An 8,750-nucleotide genomic window follows, 5' to 3' on the forward strand; every position below is an offset into this window, starting at 1 on the left:
CTTGGATTTCCACAGGCAAATGGCAACCTAGAACAGGCAACAAGGAAAACTGCGACAGCCAAATACCTGCAACGAGTAAGGCAAGTCCTGAAAAGCCAGCTCAATGGCAAGAACAAGACCCGGGCAATAAACTGTTACGCACTGCCAGTTATCAGATACCCTGCAGGAATAATAAGATGGCCGAAAGCTTCTCCCCATACATGGAGGGTTCCATCCCAAATCCAGCACCCTGAGAAGGAGAACTAAAAGACAGCAAGGCAATGCTGCTGTAGACTAAACTTGACATCATAAATCTTTGTTGATAAGTACTTGGTGTTTTACACTTTACATTTAACTTTCCAGATGTTTGGAAGCTCATTTGTTTGATTTACAATTTATTAAAGTTTTATTTATTGATGGTTGGTTTGCAGGATCTCCGCAGCCCATCGGCCGGGTTTCCCTGCAGATGTCCACTTGAATCCTTTCTTCCTCCATCAAAGACCAGGGGCCTGTTTCAGAAAGGAGGTTCAACCAACTCTGAGGTTAAACTTGAACTCTGAGTTGGTCAATCGAGAGATTAACAACTCTGAGTTTTCTGTTTCAGAGAAGCTGATCGGAGTTAGGTCAATCAATTCTGAGTGGACTGATTCGGAGGTGAGCGTGCGCACTGCGACTATAAGAAGCCATTACCAATGGAGCGCAGATATCACGAGTCACCATGGCAACCGTGAAAACAAAGAGGTCTGCATATTTTTCGCCAGCTGAACTTGACGTGCTGCTGCAGAGTTACAGTGAATATGAGCACATATTCCAGAAGAAAAGCAACACCGCTGCATCTGCAAAACAGAGACAGTTAGCGTGGGAAAACATAGCTGCTCAAGTTAATGCCTAAGTTTGCATTTAGTCATTGTTGTAAAATATTGGCTGTAATAACTTTCTAAATAGCGTAAGGTGTGAAATAAAAAATGGCGATATTTAGGTGTACTTTTGAAGTGTTATTCCTGGTGTAATTTTATGAAATGCTGCATAGTGTACAGAACCAATCTGGGGGAAAATGCATTTAAAGTCGGTAATGTTTAGAGGACTTTTTTGTTAACCTTCCCCTCATGCAAACGTTAGTCAGTTTAATATTAATACATGCAATTGTGTCTTTAAAAGTGAACCTTTGTCTACTGTTGAACCTTTCGCTGCGCGAAGACTTCTCCTTTCTTTTCTCTCGTCTTTCCGACCGACCGTGGTCAGAAGCGCAGGGGAGATTTCCTTCAGGGCCGAAGGGAATTCTCCTTCGGGGTTCACTTCCCGTGGGAAACCCTCAACCTCCAGAGCGGATTAAGAATGACTCCAAAACAGTTATTCTGGGAATGACACCTTCTCTTTATTTAACTAAGTGCTCCGTCCTCCAAACACACAATATATACCACGCACACACCTCTGCTCCGTGCTCACCCCCCCCCCCCCCCCCCATCTGCACCTGCACTCGCCCCTCCCCTTGTCTCTCGTGGATCGCACCCCGCTCAGCACACACACGCTGCAACACTACCCTTGTATTGATCAAGTGGTATAGGTTTATATGGGATTAAGAAAGTAAGCAGTGCTAGCAAATTGTGTTTCCAAAAAGTAATTGTTACATTAATCTAATTCAATGTCCCTGATTTCATTTTCATGTAGATGCAATCCTGCAGGAATTAAAAGAACATGGCAGCAGCTAAAAATGAAGTATAAAAACATAATTCAATCAGGTCAAATGTGAGCATGTCATGAATGTAGGCTTTGTTGACAATATTTGACATATGAAACATCTACATAGCAATATCTAATGTTGTTTTCATTGTATATATGTAATTGACTGCAACGAAAAACGGTAAAGCTCAAACAAAAACGTATGGGGAAATGACAAAAAATCGAGTCTTCTCAAAATCCTCGCACGAGGTAAATATAATTCTCTATGAATGAATGCAGCCTCCTCGTCTATTGGGTCCTCCAAAAAAGGACAAGCCATTCTTGTCACTTAGACCGTCTCTGTGTGACAGAAATGTGGGCAATGAAGGTTAAAGCGAAAAATACCGCTTCGTCTTTAAAAAGGGGAGGGGACCGGCAGAAACCTTGAGTTTAGAGGATAAAACCTGCTCCCGACCAGGTTAGGTTCACAGCATAAGTAACCATGGACACTGACTCAGAGTATAAGTTACCTCTCTTTCAGAAACGGGTTACTCTGCTTTCTCTGGTTTAACAAACCTCCCATTCTGAAACGGAAAACCCAGGGTTTCCCTGATTTCAGGGTTAACGCACTCAGAGTTTACACTTAACCTCCTTTCAGAAACAGGCCCCTGGGGCCTGTTTCAGAAAGGAGGTTCAACCAACTCTGAGGTTAAACTTGAACTCTGAGTTGGTCAATCGAGATATTAACAACTCTGAGTTTTCTGTTTCTGAGAAGCTGATTGGAGTTAGGTCAATCAACTCTGAGTGGACTGATTCGGAGGTAAGCGTGCGCACCGCGACTACAAGAAGCCATTATCAATGGAGCGCAGATATTACGAGTCACCATGGCAACTGTGGGAAAAAAGAGGTCTGCGTATTTTTCGCCAGCTGAACTTGACGTGCTGCTGCAGAGTTACAGTGAATATGAGCACATATTCCAGAAGAAAAGCAACACCGCTGCATCTGCAAAACAGAGACAGTTAGCGTGGGAAAACATAGCTGCTCAAGTTAATGCGCAAGTTTGCATTTAAATCATTGTTATAAAATATTGGCTGTAATAACTTTTTAAATAGCGTAAGGTGTGAAATAAAAATGGCGACATTTAGGTGTACTTTTGAAGTGTTATTCCTGGTGTAATTGCATGAAATGCTGCATAGTGTACAGAACCAATCTGGGGGAAAAATGCATTTAACGTCGGTAATGTTTAGGGACTTTTTTGTTAACCTTCCCCTCTTGCAAACGTTGGTCAGTTTAAAAGGTGAATAAGCGGGTGGGTTGAATGAATGTGTACATTTTAGAGTGCACCTTGATTACACTAAATGCTCCTGCAAAGGCAGGAGGCCCGGGCACCCCACACCCCAGAGCTAGAGGCAGACAGCACAGCAACCCGGCCGATCCAGGCATCCAAGAGCCTCACCGTCAGACAAAGATCCAAGAGCAACCACCCTCCCGTGCACCTGACCCCGAAAGATAGAAACGGAGACGGAGGTCATGACCCAGTAGCCCCCCGGTCGAGGAGAAAGAGAAACAGAGAACACGCTGAGCCGGAGCCCCGGCCCCAGCAGGGACCCGCCCCGCCCCAAGGCGCACCGGGCCTCTGCCCAATGCCCCAGCCGCTCGAGACCTACGCCGGAGCCCAGATGAGAGGCACGCCACCCCCCGGGAGTCCTGAGCCCCCACCCGCCCCCAACCCCAGAGGCAGGCCAGCGCAGCCCATGGTCAGCCCACACTGCGCACCCGTGCAACCTGCCCGCCAGCCCCACCGAGGTCAAGAGGGGGGAAGCGGTAGAAACCGACCGCCCGAGTGGAAAGGCGGACGCAGGCGACCAGCGGAGGCCCCAGACAGGGCCAGGGGACGGTGACCCTGAGGACCAGGCTCTAGTTGCTGTAAGCAATGATGGAAAAGATTGGGGTGTCCCGGTATGCCCAATAGAGGAGCCCCACCCGGCCCCAGGTGATGCCGTCCAGCCCGCTCAGATTTTGTAGACTCCCTTCCTGCACGGAGAAAGAGCTGCAAGATCAGGGACGCAGGAGCCCCCACGGCGCCACCAACACCCCGGCAGCAGATGCCGGCCAATCCTACTCAGCGTGGGGGGTAGGGGACAGGGAGCAATGTGAACATCCCCCTCTCGTTGTGTTTGTATACGTGTGTGCGTTTTAAGAGGTGCAGTTAAAATTGGTGGACAGGGGCGATACAAACTCTTCCATTCTACAACAGCAGAATCTGATCATCCAAGTGTGTCCACCACAGGGCCCTACATGAGTGTCTTGTGTATGTTGGTGCTTAGTGTGTGGTGTATGTTCTAGGAGGGGTCCAATTAAAATTGGTTGATGCTTCCACCAATTTTAGAACAGAGCCCCAGCCCCAGGCAACCGGGTCCCCAATGGGAGCTCTGGTTCCCTGGCGCCTGAACCCCGGACCCATCAGACGTCCCCCGATCACATCATCCCCATCCCCCCCAGGCAACCGAGTGTTCCACCCCCAACCCCCAGCAGCCCCGGCCAAGCCAACAGGAGGCGCCCAATGGCACAGGCAGGCCAACCAGGACAGCACCAACAACCCCCCGGGACCAGAGATGACGGGGGCCCAGCCCCGGAGGCAGGCGAGCCCTCCTCCCGGACCTTGAGCAGTCCCGAAAAGCCGGGGGATGAGACAGCAACTATCCGAGCAGGGTCCCTTGCCCCACGCGCTCCCAACTCCCGACGCCCCATTACTTTACATGTTAAAGAAAAGGGGGAGAAGGAAATGTCCATCACTATTTCAGAGAAAGAATGGTACTTAATGTGTGCATTAACTCAGTCTTCTACCACATTACTGAAATGGAGGGAATTTAACTGGAAAAACCTCATGCGCTTCTTTATTACCCCTTCAATCAAAAGCAAACAATCAGCAAATCCACAGACGTGTTGGAGAAAAAATGTGATACAGTAAATGCAAACCATTCCCATATCTTCTGGATCTGTTTGCAAATAGGGCCATTTTGGCATTGCATCCATCGTGTTTAAACACAAATTCTGCACTATACAATCCCACTCAGTTAGTATTACATCTGGGTAAAATGTCTGAAACGGTCATAGTTAAAGATCAGTATCTGGTAAAAATATTGCTAATTGCAGCAAGGAAGGCAATAACTAGACAATGGCTGAAGCCAGAACCCCCACGCATCACAGACTGAAATAGTGGAGGAGATCAACATCATGGAAAACTATGTTTTGCTTTAAGACTGACAGAAGGAAAATTCAAGAAAAAATGGGACAGATGGTCTGAATATAAAAAAATCTCTGGTCATTGCATGATTTTTCTGTTTATACTTTTGGAACGGCTGCTGTCGTGTCTTATTTCCCCCCTTTTCTTTTTCATTTATGATTATTATTTTTTTACTCTTCTTCTCTTTGTTTGAAAACTTATTTTGCTTGATATCATGTACATTTGTGTTATGTCTTGCTTGAAAAAAATAAATAAAATTTAAGTAAAAAAAAAAAAGAAAGCCGCGTTTTGCGGATTATTTTATAACATGCATCTCTTCACAAAAAAATAGCTCCACATGAACTATCTCATCTTCTTTTTTAATGCTAATATCTCTACCTGTTTTGGTCTTCTTAGTGGTGGAATTGCACATTTCGGTTATTTCTTTAAAAAGATAACTCGCCACAGAAATGGGATAGAAATTTCCTTTTTTTTTTAAAAACATACTAACAATTTTTACTCTTCATGAGTGGGCCGGATTAAGCCATCTGGCGGGCCGGACACGTATGTTTGACACCCAAGATTTAGAGCAACCAATTAACCTATGAAGCATGTTTTTGGAAGCCAGAGTCCCCGAAAAACCCACGAATGCATGGGGTGAACATGTAAACTCCACACAGAGAAGCCCCTGATGTTTCAGATCCCCTAGCTGGGGCTCGAACTGGGCCTTCTAGCCAGAGTACTAACCACTGTGCCACTGGTAGCCCATTTAAAAAAAATATTAAATAACAACCTTTGTTGTTATTTACAACACCCCTTGTGGGCCCTCTTTTTTCCCCGGGGTTCCCCCCTCCTGGGCGGGGGCGGCGGGCCCCTGCCTTGCTCCTCCCTGGACCAACCGTGGGCCGGGCGGATGGCTGCCTGGAGTGCGGAGCGGGTCTCCCTTGGGGGGTCCTGGCTCGTACCTGGGGTTGGGGCGGGGGGATGCCCAGAACTCCTGGGTGGTGGTGGGGTGCTCGTCTGGGGCTGTGGGCGTCCCTCTCCGGTGGGGCCCTGCGTTGGGTTCTCCCGGCGCGGCGGGGGGGCTGTTCTCCTGGTTGGGCTGGGGCGGCCCTCTCTTTCCCTCCGTGCCTCCCTGCTCTCTGGCTCTGGGGGCCTTGCGGCGGTCCTGCTGGCCCTGGCCTGGGTGGCGGGCTTGGTCGCCCGGGCGGCGGTTGTTCCCTGCCGGTTTCCGTGTGGCGTGGGGGGGATTCCGGCTGCCGCTGCTGCTGCGGTGGGGGTCTTGGGGTGGGGATGGCTGGGCGCTCTCCCTCCTTCTTTACACATTCCACCATCCATTTTAGAAGAACATGAGCACTCACCTGAGCACGGGTGTTGGCTCACCTTTGCACTGGCGGTTTGCGTGACTGAATGACTGAAATGTTTCACACTAGTTGGTTTTAAGGCATAAGTATGCGTGTGAGCACTATCTGTTTTGTGTACATGTCGACAGATGGACATTTTTGCAGCTAGCAGGTGTGTTTGACACTTGGGTGTGTGTGTGGACAGGCTCCGCCCTTTTTGTACTGCATTTGAGCCTTACCATGGTGATTAACAACCAGTAAACTTGTTGCTTTATGCTGCTTCATGGTCTTATCCCCCTTCCCCTCCTACTATCACCCTCCTTCCCCCCCTCTCTCTAACGTCCCTCTCTCTTCTTCCCCTCTTTCCTTTTCCGTCCGGTCCAACACCAAAGATCTTCAAACATGTTTGAAATTAATAAAGTTTGGCCTCAATTACAAAAGGGGTTTATTCAGACATACCTTTGGTTTGTCTGAAGATTAATAACCCCTCTTGTTAAAGTAAAATATGTCCAACACAAGAGGCCCTCAGCTCTCATCTGTTTGCCCAGCTGTTGGACAGGACAAGGTAAAAAAAAAAAAAATAACAACCTTTGTTCTTTTGGCTGCTCACGACGGTCTAATCCCAGCTCATGTTTCCTTTAAGTGGGTGAACCATCCAACGCTTTTATTAGTTTCTTGTCTTTTTTATTGTTCCCTCAAATAGATCATTTGTACCCACAAATTATTGTGTACGCAAATTCGCATTGTGTGGCCACAATTTAGCATTTTATTAGCATTTTGTGGCCATAAATGAACATTTCATTTGCATTTTGCAGGCACAATTAGCATTTTTTCAGCAGTTTGTGCACACAAATTAGTATTTTGTAGGCACAAATTAGCCTTTTGTGCACACAAATTAGTAGTTTGTAAGCATAAATTAGCATTTTGTGTGCACATATTAGTATTTTGTTGGCATAAGTTTCCATTTTGTACGCTGTGATGCAGTATGACAGGATGCTCTCGATGGTTGAGCGTCGAAGGTTACCAGCAGCTCCTGGCTCACATTGTTCTTCCTGAGCCTTCTCAGGAAGTACCGACGCTGCTGTGCCTTTCTGATGACAGCCATGGTGTTGATAGACCATGCAAGGTCAGCCGAGATGGTGGTGCCCAGGAGGGTGAAGCTGTGGACCCTGTCCACACAGTTTTCGTTGATGTAGAGTGGGGGTGGGTCTGCTCTGTTCTTCTTGAAGTCCAAGATGATCTCCTTGGTCTTGGTGGTGTTCAGGGTGAGGTTAGTAGCCTGACACCAACTGGACAGTTTCAGGACTTCATCTCTGTAGGCTGTCTCATCACCCCCAGAGAGCAGCCCCACCACAGTAGGGTCTTCTGCAAACTTCACTATGGTGTTGCTGGTGTGGGCTGGTCTGCAGTCTGCTGTGTGGAGCGTGTACAGCAGAGGACTCAGCACACATCCCTATGGGGAGCCTGTGTTCAGCATCCGGGTGGAGGAGAAGTAGGGACTGTGTTTGACTGTCTGTGGTCTGTTTGTAAGGAAGTCCTTGATCCAGGTACAGGTGAGTGGGTGGAGTCCTAGGTCAGGCAGTTTGCTGAACAGAATGTCAGGAATGATGGTATTAAAGGCTGAGCTATAGTCAACAAAGAGCACCCTGGTGTAGGTGTCTCTGTGTTCCAGGTGGCTCAGCGCAGTGAGGAGAGTGATGGATAGGACATCCTCCGTTGATCTGTTTGGTTTGTAAGCGAACTGGAGGGGGTTAAAGGTTGGAGGAAGGCATTCTTTCATGCATCCTAGGAGCAGCCGTTCCACACACTTGGTGATGACAGGGGTGAGTGCAACTGGACGGTAGTCCGTGAGGTAGGCTGTGGATGACTTTTTGGGTATTGGAATGATGATGGATGACTTCAGGCAAGCAGGGATGAAAGCCTGTGCTTGCGACAGGTTAAAGATTTTTGTGAAGACCTGGGGGAGCTGGTCGGCGCAGGCCCGCAAAGCCTTCCCAGGGACTCCATCAGGTCCAACCGCTTTCCTGAGGTTTACCCTGCTGAACATCCATGCCACGTCCTGTGTCTGCAGCGTCAGGGGTTCGGAGCTGGAAGCAGAGAGAGGATGAGGTGATGGGACTTCAGACTGCAGTGGTGTGGTCTCGAAGCGCGAGAAGAACGCGTTCAGCTCCTCCGCTAGTGCAGCGCTGGAGTGTGTTTCGGTGCTGGTCTGTCCCCTGAAGTTGGTCAGCTGTTGTAGTTCCTGCCACACCGAGGGTTGTTGTTGGAGAAGTGGTCCTCTATTTGTCTTTTGTAATCCAATTTGGCCTTCCTGATCCCTCTCTTCCGGTCAGCTCTGGAGGTCCTGTACAGATCCTTGTTCCCTGACCTAAAGGCAGTGGCATGGCCTTTTAGGAGTAGCCTGACCTTTTTGGTCATCCAGGGTAGCAATTGATGAGACTTAGTAAAAAACATTGTGATAATTGTTTTCTAAATGATTGAAAAACTAAAGAACCAAATAACCAAATCTCATAATAAAATGTAAAAAATGACAGACACCAAAA

At 48.0% G+C, this 8,750-nt stretch overlaps 1 long non-coding RNA gene across 1 annotated transcript; it reads left to right on the top strand.

The window, feature by feature from the left end:
• The first annotated feature begins 118 nt into the window (after window positions 1-118).
• LOC144994555 (uncharacterized) lies at window positions 119-633 on the top strand. Its single transcript, XR_013658116.1, has 3 exons — window positions 119-257; window positions 411-504; window positions 584-633. It is a non-coding gene; the product is annotated as an uncharacterized LOC144994555 (long non-coding RNA).
• Window positions 634-8,750: the final 8,117 nt, after the last annotated feature.

Source organism: Oryzias latipes, chromosome 9 (genome assembly GCF_053564925.1).
Source record: "Oryzias latipes strain Hd-rR chromosome 9, Olatipes_Hd-rR_3.1".
Classification (NCBI taxonomy): domain Eukaryota; kingdom Metazoa; phylum Chordata; class Actinopteri; order Beloniformes; family Adrianichthyidae; genus Oryzias; species Oryzias latipes.